The 15,172-nt window shown below is 35.7% G+C and overlaps 1 protein-coding gene across 3 annotated transcripts in view; it reads right to left on the bottom strand.

Annotated features, from left to right (window-relative positions):
• KMT2E (lysine methyltransferase 2E) overlaps window positions 1-14,165 on the bottom strand; it is a 79,121-nt gene extending 64,956 nt beyond the window's left edge. For all 3 annotated transcript variants that reach the window (XM_011372529.2, XM_011372528.2, XM_011372530.2), the window contains exon 1: window positions 13,823-14,165. The gene's annotated coding sequence lies outside the window, so the exon portion shown is untranslated. The remainder of the gene's footprint in view (window positions 1-13,822) is intronic.
• Between the last annotated feature and the right edge of the window lie 1,007 nt (window positions 14,166-15,172).

A 15,172-nucleotide genomic window follows, 5' to 3' on the forward strand; every position in this document is an offset into this window, starting at 1 on the left:
TTAAAATCTTACTTTTATGTAGGAAAGTAATGAGTACTATAAAGCCACATACTTCAGTGGGTTCTAAAACTTCCTTCAGTTAAAAAAAACTTATCTACATGAGTTTTTAAATTGTGTTCTCAGCAGTCCTGAGAGTTGGGAATTGAGACAGGAGAAAACAGAGTCAGAGAAGTTAACGAAAGAAAATGATAGATAACACTTTGTGTAGATTTAAAAGAAAAATTCTGAAGCTGTATATTCTATGTGGTAACTACCAAATGAGAAAATAACATTAAATGAAACACTACTGAGCAACATAAAGGAACTACTGATAAATGCAACAATGTGAATAAATCTCAAGGAAATTATGCTGATTGAAAAAAAAAAAAAAAGCCAATCCCAATAAGGTCACGTAATGTATAATTCCATTTATATAACATTCTTCAATGACAAATTATAGAAATGTAGAACAGATTAGTATAGTTATGAGAGGACAACACTAGGAATCCTTGTGGTAACTGTTCCATATCGTAACTATGGTGGATATAGGAACCTACATATGTGATAAAAACACAGAGAAATACACACACACACACACACACACACACACACACACACACACGGAGAAATTAAACTGGGGAAATCTGAACAAAATGGGGGCATTGTATCAATGTCAATATTCTAGTCATGATTGTTTCAGTTCTACAAGATGTTACCACTGAGGGAAACTGGGTAAAGGATATACAGAATTTCTCTGTATTATTTCTTACAACTGCATGTGAATCTACAATTATCTCAAAATTATAAATTTAATTTTAAAAATGACATTAAAATGGTCTTCAAACTTTTTTTTACTATTGATAGAAACTTTCCTACAAATAAAATCTTACACAGAAATCTAAGCATCTGTTTTGATTCTAGGATGAAAAAATAGTTTTGCTTTCCTATGCTTTCCCCAACGATTGGTCAATTTGAAGCGTGTATTTAGGAGGCCACAACCAGATATAATGGGAGAAGGCCGCAAGTGATTAATGTCTGCTAATGGGTATGGTGGGTATTTGTACCTCATGTTTGCAATGTCTGTAGTTAAAGAGGGAGGCAAGGGTATGTCCCTGCTTGCACATCCTCCACACACAAGTTCCATGATAAGCCTAAGGTTTCCTGGGGAATAGTTTGAAAATCATTGGCTAAAAGAAAATACTGACTCAACATGTGATATGAAAAACTTATTTCACTGGTAAATTCCATTTGTCCAAAGGCAGAAGAGAAAAAAATACTCTTCCAAAAAGCAGTGTTAAAGATCGTTGCAATTAAAAATCAAAGAAAACAACAACAAAAAACCTTGCACTTATTTTTAGTCACTCAGTCTTACATAGACTATTAAGCTGATTCATTTTTGCTTTTTGTTTGCCTTTAAATATGTATGCTACCAGGTAAGGCCATCCTTTTTGACCGAAACAAAATTGACCTTTAAACCAGTGGTTCTCAAACATAGATCCACAAGCTACTACTTTTCATATACTCGGGGTTGGCAATTGAAACAACATATTCCTAGGCCTCAATCCAAAGATTCTGATTTAGCAGGTCTGAGCTATGACCTGAATGTCTCATCTCAAAAAGGGGATGGGGAGGGGATTTGTTCCAGTGCTCTATTTTAGACTTACTTATACATTGAACAACAACAACAAAAAAATGTGCTTCAAAACCCCATTAGTTTCCTAACCACTCTCTTCAAAAAAGGATAGTAGCTCACAGTAATTACAGTCAAGTACCTAAGCTTGATGTTATCAGGTTACCTTGTTCCAATCTAATCTTCCAATAGATAAATCCTTTGATTATACCAGTCTTTTTGCTATTGATAAGATATCCTTGCTCATCCTCTTCAAATTTTCTAAAGTTATTTTCTTATACTTATATTCACCCCACTCAATAAAAATTTTATTAAACCTTCAAGCATTACTTAAGTACCAATACTTCCTTGAAGCTTTCTCAATTTCCCAACTTAGACATCCCTGTCACAAAACTAGCTCTGAGGTCTCTAGTGGATCAACCTCCTGAGGACTGGTTCCTCATCTATAAATAAAAATTTGACTAGGTTAACTCAAAAAATTGTTCCAGCTATAAAACTTATTCAATACTAATCTCATCCCTTTGTAACCTCCTAAAAACATATATATATTTTTAACCACTGGTTTATATGTTGACACATTATTTTGAAACAGCTATTAATATGTATAGCTTTCACAATTAGATTGTCTACCATATAGCAAGCACTAAGATATAAACTCAATCAATTTCTTCCTCTTCATACATTAATATAAATAGAAAAACAAAACCAAAACCTGGAAATAGAAGAACTAGCATATTACAACTAGAGTTGAAGCTTAAGAAGAAAAACGTCTATGTATCTTATCCTCAAATATGAATTGTGGAAGTAGATCTAAGTCTCTATTAGGAAAAAATACTCAGATATGTGAAGTTTATTAACTTATTACATATTTTGTTCAAAACAGGCTTTTAGAGTAGCCTTAGACAAAGCCTATAATCACTGAGAAAGTTTACAATAAAGGGAAAAATAAAATGTCAGGAATGAGGTTGGCAGAACTGATGAGTGCTGTAAATAATCAGTGTATTTGCTATGAGACAGGCTACACCTTCGTTCACTTTCAAACTTCATTGTAAAGATTTGTGAAGAGGTTATATATAAGTGAAAAATAATCCACATGTACTGAGCTAATTGGCCACTTTCATAAAAGTCATTTGAGCATGGAGAAATTACTATGTGAAGTTGGAGACTGAACTAGAAATACTTTTCTCCAAATCCTTAAGGAACCATTTACTGTAGGAGATAAGAGGCATAAACTTTAAACTGCCTGTAAATGATAGCTGAAGCTATACCAGCAGAATCTCTTCTGAAATCTCCATCATCACTTTAAATTTAAACAATAAATATCACAGTTCCTCAGACATATATTCTCAAAGTAATTATACAATAAAATGACAATCATATTGTCATTTCCATAATATCTGTCAGTTTTAACCTGGAATTAAAAAAATCAAGCAGTTATTACATTAATGTATAGTAAGTTACTACTAACATAAAGCAATCGGGTTACAATACATCAAATAATCACAAGCTAAAATCTAAAAACCACACAAACTGATCCTGGGAATATGAGCCAACACAATCATTAGTTACTTCCCTTAGGAAATATGTGCAAGACCAACAAGCCAAAATTAGTATCTACCATGATGCTTTCACATGTAGGGCATTTATCTATTTGCCACTAAATAGATCTAGCTTATATTATCAGAATTAAGATGGTCCTTAAGAAGAGAATAATTTTAACCTTACAAAATAACAAAAGTTACTGGACTTTGATACTTCAATGTATGTGTTAAACTCCAGACACATCTGAAATTTGCCATTTCATCTAGATAGGGTCTATCTATAAGCTCCACTGGACAAACCAGAATCAGATCCTAAAAGAGCATTTTTAGATTTTCAAGATACTAAATGAAAAAAGAATATCCATCCCCTTTTGGATTAAAAAAAAAAAAAAGAAATCTGGATTTATATATAAAAAATAGGAACTAGAAGTTTGTCAGTTCATCAAAGTCGAATGGTGAACATAAAGTCATAAAAAATATATATCTTAAACACTGTATTTTTAATTTAAAATATCATTTATTGATATTCTGATGTCAAGCCAAAATGTTCTCTTTGAGTATGGCTCCCCTAACTGAAATCTGGGTTCTTGTATAAATCATATCTATAATGCATGATCTATGGTTTTGGGTTTTAGATTATTTCAAGGTAGGAAATCACTTAGACACTTGTGAGGTAATATGAATGCAGACTTCCTTCTAGATTTTTATTCTTTCCCATAATCTATCTGTTAACTATCTTACCCATATACCTAATGTGATAAAAATTTTGTTTAGCAATTTGCCTTTATCGAGTTTTCCAAAGCATTTAACTTAATTTTCATTTAAACAATTCTCTCTTCATTCATTTATCATTGGTTTATGTAATGTCTAATTAAATAATATAAACACAATACAAGTTCGATGGAATCAGCCAATTTGTGAACAATCATGTGATTCTTCTGAGCATTCAACTCAACTAGTGGAAGCAGCACAGAGTAGCTTACATCATGCCACATGCAATGGGCATTAGTATTTTTTAAAGAAGGAATGGCAATCTTGTAGGTTGGTTAAATGAAGGTTAAAGAAACTTCTACAGTATCTACACAAAACACTTCAGAAAAAAACACAAATTATAAATAGAGACCACCTCAGCATATGAGAAACACTAGGGATGGGAATCAGAGGCTCACTTTTTTCTGAAACAACTACAGCAGAAACAGCTGTTTAGCTTACTAAGAATTTTACACCTATTTAGTTGTTGAATTCTCAAAATGACTCTATAATGTAGGCTCTATTACCATCTCCATTTTGCAGATCAATAAAGCAAGGTATGAAAAGGTTAAGTAACTTGCCCAAGGTCACACAGCAGCACAACCTGGTTCGAGTGCAATAAAACCAAAGCAGAGTGGTCCTAGAGTTTTTACCCTTAAGCTTTATGCAATAGTGCCTCTAAAGAAGTATGTTTGAGTTCTTTTAATAAGCATATGTTACTTTCATAGCCTTAAGAATTTGGTGTGTGTGGAGGGGTGAGGGGAGCGGAGTGGATAAGCACGTCCTAGTACATCACTCTCCAGAGCATATTTTTCAGTAGCTCTCCTGTAGTGTCAATACTCATCCCAGCATTCAAGGCTCACCATAACAACTTGATCCAAAATTGGATTGCTGTAATTCCAATCCAAGACTCTTATCCAAATAACACATGGGTTCTTTAAATCAACAGATCATCTTGAATTGGGATGTACAGCACTAAATATAGAGTCTGTCACATGACTTTGCACAAAGACCAGCATCCTTCATTCAGAGAATCCAAAAATAGTATCCTGGCTTCTCAAGAGGGAAGTCAGCATGGTTTCTCAGAAAAGTATAAAGCATCAAGCATGAGGGCCTAAATTTTAATCTTTGATCAACTGCTAACTATATAACCTTTGGAAAATTATTTAACCTCCTTGGGGTTAAGTCTACTTGTAAAATAAAAGGGAAGAGCTGAAACAGTGTAAAAATCAGCTGAGACTAGTACTAAAATGCCAATTCAAGGCCCCACTAGATGTGATTATGTAGGTCTGGAATGAGGCCCAAGAATGTTCATTTTAATAAGCACTCCATGTAAATGATACATGTGGCTCCTGGGCCACAATGAGAAATATTTAACAAAAAGATTTCATAAGTCAATTCTAACTCTAGTTTCTTAACTTCAATCAATAGGGTGCTACTTTACATGTCCAGGACAGTGGTTCCAGCCTAAAAGAAAATCTTCTAGTTCATTATGGGACTTGTTTTTGCACCTTTCTCCCAAAACTTTTTTTTTCTTTTTTGGTAAAAAACAATGGGATAAATAGGATTTGGTAGTGCTACAAAGTGAACTTTCATTCTCTTAAGACAGATACCATTGATTCAAATCTGTTTTAAACCAATTAAGCATCTACAAAATGCTAAGAATCCACTGTATCATGTCATTAATGCTCACTATTCTGAAATAAGCTCATCTTCATTTTCTCATAAGGACATTGTAAGTTTTGGAAAATATAATCATTCTACAAGTATTCACAAGTTTCAAAATTTTCTTCTCCCAGTCTTTCTGAGAATTTCCAAAGAAATTAATAGTTTTCTTTCAATATTTTACCCAGGGTCTGAATCAGTATGACATTCAAATTATCATCCAAATTCACTACTAATATTTTGCTATCATGAAACAGAAATATGCCAAATTGATAAAAGGAGTACAATGTAATTAAAGTCTAAACAAGTGTTTTCCATTTCTTGTCCCTTTCTTGTCCTTCTGAACTTTCCTACAATGAGCATATTTCTTTAATTACAAGGTTCCAAAAATCATACACTTTGTTCTTAAATTATAGATGTTTGATATCCTACTATATTAAATATACCATCTCACCAACTCTTTTTAACAGTATTGACTTGCATATATGTAAAAAAAAAAAAAAAAAGCTTGTCTCAGTGATTTCAGAAAAAAGTATTTTACTTCAAAAAAATTACTTGAAAGATTTTTTAATGGAAGAAAGGGAATAGCACCAAATTAAAAAGCGTATTTTCGGCCTTATCTTAGAAATCAAACTAGTATTAGTAGCATATCATAAACCTAAACAAGTGTAACAAGGCTCATTTATCAACAATTCTAAAAACAAAATGAGGAATTGGAACTACATTATTAAAAAAATAATTTGACAATCTAAGTACTTAGTTTCTGTGTTCTGAATTCCGAATTAGACCAGCATTCAAGAAACTATTTTAAATCCCATTCGTGTGGAAAACTATGCTGGAATACTACCCGATACTATCTAAATTATCTCTACTTTTCTTAAAATTTCTCATTTGTTGTGATTACAAAAGCAACCTATATGAAAAATCACTACAGAAAAATCAGAAAGAAAATAAAAGTCCCACAATCCCACTTACCCAGAAACAAACAACTGCTAAAAAAAAAACCTTGGTGTATTTGCAATCACCATAGCAAAAACTTATTCAGGAAAGAATTACCAGTAGACACTAAGTCTAAGAGAGGAAAGTCTGACAAGAAACAGAATATTTACACAATATCAAAATGTCTCTCCACAAATTACTTAATAGTGGCAAAAATGAGAAACACTAACTATACAATGGTGAAAACTACTCAACATCTTAAAACCAAGTAATCAAAATGAGCATACTGGTAAGGAGTAAAAAACATCAAGTGCCTTCAGATTATAAAGAATCACATATTATCTAGTATTGTAGCCAAAAATGCAAAATCTGAATCTAACTGTGAAGAAACAAACTCTGTATAAAAATTAACCTGCCAATGTCATGAAAGACAAAGTATAAAAATTAACCTGCCAATGTCATGAAAGACAAAGTAAGACTGAGGAACTCTCCAGATTAAAGGAGACTATAAGGACCTGAGAACTAAATGCTATCTGTTATTCTGGAATGGCTAGCGTACCAGAAAAAAATGCTAATAAAGGTCTTAATTTGGATAACTAATGAAAATGACTATAGACAATAGGCTAGATAAAAGTATTACATCAACGTTAAATTTCCCGAATTTAACCACTCTGGTTACCTAAAATGCTTGTTCTTTGGAAATGCATACTTAAGAGGGCATGGTGTATGCAATCTATTCTCAAATGGTTCAGAAACAAATTTTTTATAATGAGAGAACAATAAAGTAAATGTGACTTTATTTACTTAAATGTTAACATTTATTTAAATGTTAAAATTCAAGGGATCTGGGTTAAGGGTTCGAGGGAAGTTTTGTACTATTCATGCAACTTTTCTGTATGTTTGGAGTTATTTCAAAATTAAAAAAATTAAAAGAAAACAAAAACCTTTGGGTTATTTTAAAAGCATTCCTCAGCATTCACATGTATATTTATTTGTTTATATTTTTAAATTTAAAAATAGAATCATCACTTTGATGCTAATTAGTTTTGGAGGCCCTCCTAAGTACATCTGTGAAAAAAGGCAATCGTTTTCAGATGAATTAGAGGTGTCCTCCTCTTGCTCTCCACCCAAGGAAACTATCCCCTGACACACCATAAACCACCACCCTACCACCATCTCCAGTCACAGCTAATTAGAAGGATCGAGATGGAGAACAGTGGCTCTCTGACACCTTGCCAACTCCTGTGAGGCCCAACTCTGCTTTCTTCAAATAAGTTCTGTGAGATTTCCCTATAGCCTTAGAGCAAATCTTTTACTTAAACTAGTTGGAGCTGATTTCTGTTCCTTGTATCCAAACAAACCCTAAAACAACAGGCTTTTCAGAAGTAGAAATACTTCGTGTAAGACAAATAGTGGCTAAATTAATCTTTTGTCTGTGCTTCAAAAATATTGTTTCCATGGGGGCTTAAGGGTAAGATGTAACAAGGTTGTATCAATTCAAACAATTATACAGCTTCCTTTAAAGAGAAACAGAAAAGCAAATGATTCCAAAAGAAACAACCTTATTTTCTGAAGAGTTACTATGTATCAGACCAACCTCTCAGACGCCCATCAAACCATCAATTAACTACTACTGAAGCACAGTCCTAATCACTGACATCAGTTACATCAGAATCTTCCCATCTTTTGCCACATCTTTAAAGAGGAAACAAGTTTTCAAACTCCTGAACCTTGTCTTTTTTTAAACATATAAAGCACCATTAAGAGGAATTCAAGAGGTCTCTCTGTAAACTCAAAAACAGAAACTATCAAATTCCATTATTAGTCTGTGAAATAAAAAATATTAGATTTTATCACATATAGTCTGATATATAAACTTCTGGGGGAAAAAAATCTCTTTTCCTGACAATATGCCAAGCAATAATGTTCGATTCTTTTCACCATATTCCTCACTTTTTGGTAAAAACCATTGACACTAGGCTTTACCTGTTTAGACTAAACAGTGAAAAACATAGGAATCAGAGTAAACTGTCTTTAAATAAAAATGTTTTAAATATTCTTCGAAAACAAAACTCAACAGATTAAAAAATTAAAAATTGTTCTGTTTCAGATAAAATATTAGATAACATAACCATGTGAACTTGAACTTTAAAATTATCTTATAAATCCCACAAACCGAAACTAACTTAATCCCACTGTTACATTAATTTGCTTTCTGCCACAGGCTCAGACCTTAAATGCTGCAACCATATTGGCTGTAACACAGGTGTGATTACTCAATATTATCTTTCTCAACAACAAACTTCAGGACCAAGAATGTTTATTACTTTAACTCTAAATTGAGCAATCATATAAGAGTTGCTAGAAAATTATCTCTCTTCTTCAGTTACATAACTAGAATTAAAAAAACTGCACAATCATTTGTTTCTCATGTTGACCTGTGTACAGCTCCTTTCTTAAACCCAGATTTCACATTTAAGAGTTTTAAAATGCAAAAAAAAAAAAAAAAATTAATTAAAGATGGGCAAATAATTTTTTACTCATTAATTATATTATAAAATTACTCATTAAAAGGCATAATGTATGTTTTGATGGCATCCTAGTACAGCACATCAAAAAAGAATTCTGTGATTGTGATGTGGAACATTTTAAATGCAACAGGTTAAACAGCTTAAATAGTTTAGGTAAATAACCAAATTAGATTTTCGATAAAGCTGTAAGATTCACCTAAAATACAAAAATGGCTTCCCTAAACTACCTAAAAATAAAATGCATATTAGTTACCAATGATTAATAAAAACTTCTCATACTCTTAAACATACAAATAAATTAACTTAGACTGGGTCACCACCAGTTGATTTTTAACATACCACTTAAAGTGTTCACAATAAAAAAAATTTCTTTGGTTAATTCCTACCTCTTTGTACAATACTCATTTAATTATAATAGCAAAGTTTTTACAATTAAACATTGTCTACTTCACATTTAGTGCACTAAAAACAATTTTCAACCACCGATATTGCTCTTCCATATCAAATAAATTTTTAGGTAATACAAAAATATTATCCTTCCAACATTAAGAAAAAAATGAGGCTACTCCCAACATGTGTACATTACAAAGACAGTAAAAAGGAGACAATGAGCCACTCTAGTTTTACACCCAGACTAAAAGCTAGCTAACATTTTATTTATACAGCAATATCTCAAATAATATCCTTTTGAGTTTGCCAGTCTACACAAAAAATAATTTTACCATAAAGTAAAAGTAATTCTATAGTCAACATTAGTCTTACTGAATATAAGTATTTATATATTTATTCTAACAAGACATGAAACATGAATGTCTTGTTAGAATAAATAAATACCATGAATATTTGATATATAAATGTGCTCACTTAAATTCAACAATTAATTTAGCACCTACCATCTGCTAAGAATAAATCTTTTGAAGATAAAAGCTATTATACATTATTAAAACATTTAAAAAATAAATGTAGCAACTTTTAAGAAAATTCCATACTACTATTTCTTAAGTAGTTTTGATAGCTCTTCCTGGTTCTATTGGTTTTATACATTTTAAACACACTGGTAGTACGCATTTAAGTCCCAGTAGTAACTTCCAGAAAAGCAGAGCTGTTAGAATTTAGGATTTAGGATTTACTTTTAAAAGTGTTATTGTGTAAATCCTAACCTATAGGTTTAAGAGTTTGATGCATGAAAATAGGTACATTATTCCTAGAAATAAGAAATCAACTTAAGAAGTTATAATTTCACTAAGATCACTAAGTATGTATTGTGGAGAAGACTGTCTTAACATATTAATTGGCTTTTCTCCTCACTTCCTCATTTTTAGATCCAAATCTTATAACTTACTGTGATATATATGGTAAAATTCTCTGGCTGGAAGCTGTGAGGAAGACAGACAATCCAAAATTGCAGGAGAGTTATAAGAGACTTAAAGAGCTGAAGGGAAATGGAGAAGCCCTGTAAAAGGTTTTAAATTTAAACTGAGATCAAAGGGATCCTGTAACTTACACTGACAACAAAAGAGTAGTATGATCAAAATGCAGTCCCTAAAAATATAATTTGCTCTCCAATTACATTATGATTTTCTACAAATCCACTTAAACAAGATAAATTACTAATCCCTCAAACTCAGCTATCCTAACAAAGACCATTTGACTAGTTTTCTTCCACCAAGGGACCAAATGTTTCAAAACCCTCTGGAAACAAAAATTATGCCTAACCTTTTAATAAATTTGCCCGGACAATCCTAACTTAAAACACAGATGGCCAATTGGCATGTACAGTAATAAAAACTAAACATTTATAGCCATGTTATTTATAAGATAACCATTTAAAATAAAGTGCAATATACTAAAAAAAAAAAAGGTAATCTCGTTTTATAGGAACCAAAACATATCAAAACAAACAAAACCCAAAGCAATGAAGAGGCCAGTACAAAGAAAACTAGTAGAATGTAGGCAGCTTTTCTTATAATTTCTAACTTGATAACATTTGTTTGAAGCCAAATAAGTCCAAAAGCTTTATGTGTCTAGAACTGACAAAGGTAACTAACAAGAAAAACATTGGTATAGACAGTGTCCTCTCCTGTGACTACATAAACCAAACTTCCCTACATTAGATACTAAGTTTAAAGTAACAACCCTCTGAACCACAGTTCTTAACTACTTAATCTTTAAAATAAATGCACAATCTTTACAAAGCAGTTAAAAGATCTGGACTTACATGATCACTCAGCATTTTACAAATGAGTATTGACCCCAAAATCCTGACACAAATTCTCCCACTATCCACTAATATTTCATTTTATAATAAAATATTTTGGAGATTCCAAGTAAGGTTGTGTGCTCAGTCTTCCATGATGAAACTCTCTATGCCACTTATTTCTACAATTCTTTTGTAGAACAGAAACTTCAGTCTTACTAGTTTTATACAACATAACAAAATAATAGAAACTTAACATCAATCTAGTTCATATATGAACTATATGATTCTCTTATTCCATTGTAAATTCTGCTCTGAAGTATTTACAATGGAATAAGAGAATCATGAAAGGGTGTATACTTTCCAACCTTTTAAAGTACTACTGGATTGAAAGGCACTCATCTTTCAGTTGATTCACAATCAAAATGGTCATTAAATACTATTAATGGCCCACTCATATCTCATTGCTTAGGTTAGGCCAAAAAAAAAAAAAAAATCGATTTCCCACTACAGAGATAAATTCTAACCACTCATCCACTTTTTAAAATAGTTAAATTACAACATTTAATTTTCTGCCTCAATCTACAAAATTCTGAAATTAGCACAAAGTGGATTCAAGACCTTATTATGGTATGGCTTTTATTTAAAGTCTACTGAACGTGACTAAATTCCACATCCCATAGTGGTAAATGGGCTTGTTTGGGGGGTTAGGGAATCAAGAACTAAAGCCTTACTTTTTTACTGACATAATTATGAAAGTATGCCATAAGACAATGTTAAAAGGCAGCAAAGCATGGAGCTTCACTTTACCAAATAGACAATTAGAAAATTTTTAAGGAATGCTTAAATATATGGGGAAAGTGGACGCAAAATTTAATAATGAGAAGAACAAACATCTCCACACCCAGTGAAGTAACAGGTTTAGGCTTGTTTGTACAGCTCCCTAAAAATTAATCTGACAGAGAACAAAAACCAAAATTCACAAAATCAATCAAGTGTTGGATAGGAAACATTTCACTCTAAAATGTCTAGTCATATAAAACAGGTTGGACTTACACACTTACTAAACATTTAAATTTACTCTGACATATTGTATAAAGTATGCTTCGATTAAACCGTACAAAAACTATTATTTGTCCCCAAATAATTTTGGGACATATTTAAGAGCACCTAACCTCACTATTGAAATTTCTAAGGCTACTTGAGTGTTTCAATTTTTTTCAAAAGTGGTGTCATTTTATTTGCCTCTCAGGAAAAACCAATAAAATTAATCAACAAAAATAACAGCATTGCAATTTTCAGTAAAATCAACACATTTTTGTAAACGGTGTTGGGAAGAAAAAAGCCCAGTCTTTTCATGTAAACATAATAAGCTTGTAATATGCTGCAGACAAACGCACTGCATGGGGTGTGGAGGACCCGAGCTGATTAGATTACCACAACATCAGCCTGGGGCCGCCATTTTTAGAATCTGTAAAGGACAAAAGAGGGAAATTTCACTTTTTACTCCCCATCTAGAACATTAAACTAAAAAAATGAACTATTTTCCAATTCTGTACCGATGTCTCCTGCCTAGAGTTGAATGCACCTCACTTAATTCTCTCCAAGGTCTCTAGAACTCTAAACACCTTACGTTATTCACATCTCTAAAAAGGGAGCAAACAGGAAAAACAGGGTTTACTCTAAAGCTAACTCTAGCGATTTCTTTGACTTTAAATTGTATCATTCTTAAGACAATGTCTAAAAAGAACGGATCTCTATGGAACTAAGGCCAGTGGAAGAGAGCACTCTAGATTGTTTTTTCTCTCCCCCGCCCCCGTTTAGCACAGTGAACCGTTTGTTTCTATTCTGTGTCTGCTGCCACAATGTCCGTGCCAAACCCTTGGTCAAAATAAGCTTTTCTGAAATGTGCCATATTGTGGATTTTAAGCCTCCTGCACAGTAAAGGACGACGATAATGCAAGAGGAGTGGGGGAGGAGACTGAGAAGGCCGGGTACTGAGGTGACCACCTCAGGGGCGGGTTTACCTTCTCCCGGAGAGGATGAGGAGCTGTCTCGTTCTTCCACAAAGGGAGATAGAGACCCAGGGCGTTCTCTTAAATCCCTTCGTATTGACGAGAAAATTATACCAGAGGCTGCCAGTTAAGAAATGGAAGAAGAAAATGAGGCCTACACGGTTTTTCAGCACCTGAACAAGATGCGGTGGAGGGTAAGGGAGGGCTGGCAGCTCCTGGGACCACTTCGACACAAACCCTACTAACAGTCACAAGCCTCCCTCCTCACCCAAGCGGCCTTAACCTGCTGCCAAAGAGGAGTGCGCCCCCTCCCTAACTCCCACTCTCAAGGGGGTTTAACTGCCAGTTTCCCCTTCCCCAACCCTAAAACCCGCCATAATGCTCCCTTTCTAGGGACAGGTAAGAGAAAGGATAAATTCGATTCAAACGAGTATCATCTTTCCCGAGCCAAGACACCTGAGTCAATGTCGAGTCCCCCACGAAGGATAAAGATAAGAAGCCCCCCTCCCCCTTGAAACACACGTCCTTCCACCCCGCAAACTCCATGAACCCCCAAGGAGACGACAGGCACTGACCTGTGATGTTCACACACCAGACACCCGAACCCCGTTATTTGCTCGACCCCCAAGGAGTCTCTCCACACCTCCACGATCAGAGAGCAGTCACTGCGGACACAGGACACGGCTCCACACACCCCCTCCCCAAACAGCAGCGCGCAGCCTCTTCACCAGCAACCGAGGAGTAGGGGAGGGGGTACCCAGATAGTCAACAGGAACGCAGAGGCGATTGCGAGGCTTCTCAGCGTGTCTATGGCCCCTCTGTTGCCGCTCCCGAACTCAGGTTTGGTCTCCGACTGGGCCCCCTGCGCCCGCTCAGTGTCACTGCCTCTCGCTCTGGGAAAATGGCGGCGACGGCGGCGGCGGCCGCGGCGGCAAGTGCACGGGGCCCGCCCGTCCCGCTCCGCAGGGGCAGAGGGGGGAGGGGACGAAGCCGCCCGCCGCCATTTTGCTTGTGGGCTGCCGCCCGCCGTTGCCTCTCCAGAGGTTCGAAGATAGCCACCTGGAGGCGGAGAGGTGGACAGAATCTCCGTTCTTTTCACAACAGATTCATTCAACAATTCACCGAAGGTTTGGGGAAGTTTCAGTATTTGGTGGGATTGGTTCTTTACCCCTCTCCCCTGAGTAGCCCTCAAGTCTGGATATCGGTGAGCTTGGGTACGCCACTACTGTGTGGAAGGATGATTGTAGTAGGCTTTGGGAACGACCCCCTATCCCATCGCCTTCCTAAAGCGGTGCACTTAACTCCTCAAACCACTTCAGTCTCGGTCTACCCCACCCCCTCCCTAGTCTGGCCTCTAGCGCTGGGTGAACTTGGTTAGGGTGTAAATCGACGCCCACTAGGGGCTGAGGAGGCTCCAGTGCGCAGGCTCCGAGCACCAGATAAAAGCCGAGCTGGCGAGTCCAGCGCCGTCTCGATGGAGGAGCGAGAAACGGAAGAGGTCGGGGGGAGAAACAGCAGGAAAAGTACAGCCACCGTCTGCGCCGCCTCCCTGCCACCGTGTATCGGGGTAAAAAGCTGCCGTTGCTGTCGGTGCAGTTGCCGTCGCTGCCTCCTACTTCTCTTGGCCCCGGGGAAGGATTTCCCCGCCGGCGGGACAATTTGCGGGGAGGGGAGCAGGAGTTCCTTTATGTGGCGGTGACTCAACGGGGGAGGGACAGAGACGGTTATTTCGAAGAAGAAAGGGGGAAGCCAAAGAATAAAATGAGGGTGTCCCCACTAAAATGGCATGGTGATTCCGGCTCTTGTTTCCGGGGTCTTTCCCCGAAATGGCGGTTTCCGTCTTCTTGCCCCACAGCGACCCGGAGCGCTTGGTAAGCGGAATGGGGAGAGGCAGAGGCGGTGTATGCAGCCAATCAGTGCTTGAT

The sequence above is a fragment of the Pteropus vampyrus genome, unplaced genomic scaffold, assembly GCF_000151845.1.
Source record: "Pteropus vampyrus isolate Shadow unplaced genomic scaffold, Pvam_2.0 Scaffold208, whole genome shotgun sequence".
NCBI lineage: Eukaryota > Metazoa > Chordata > Mammalia > Chiroptera > Pteropodidae > Pteropus > Pteropus vampyrus.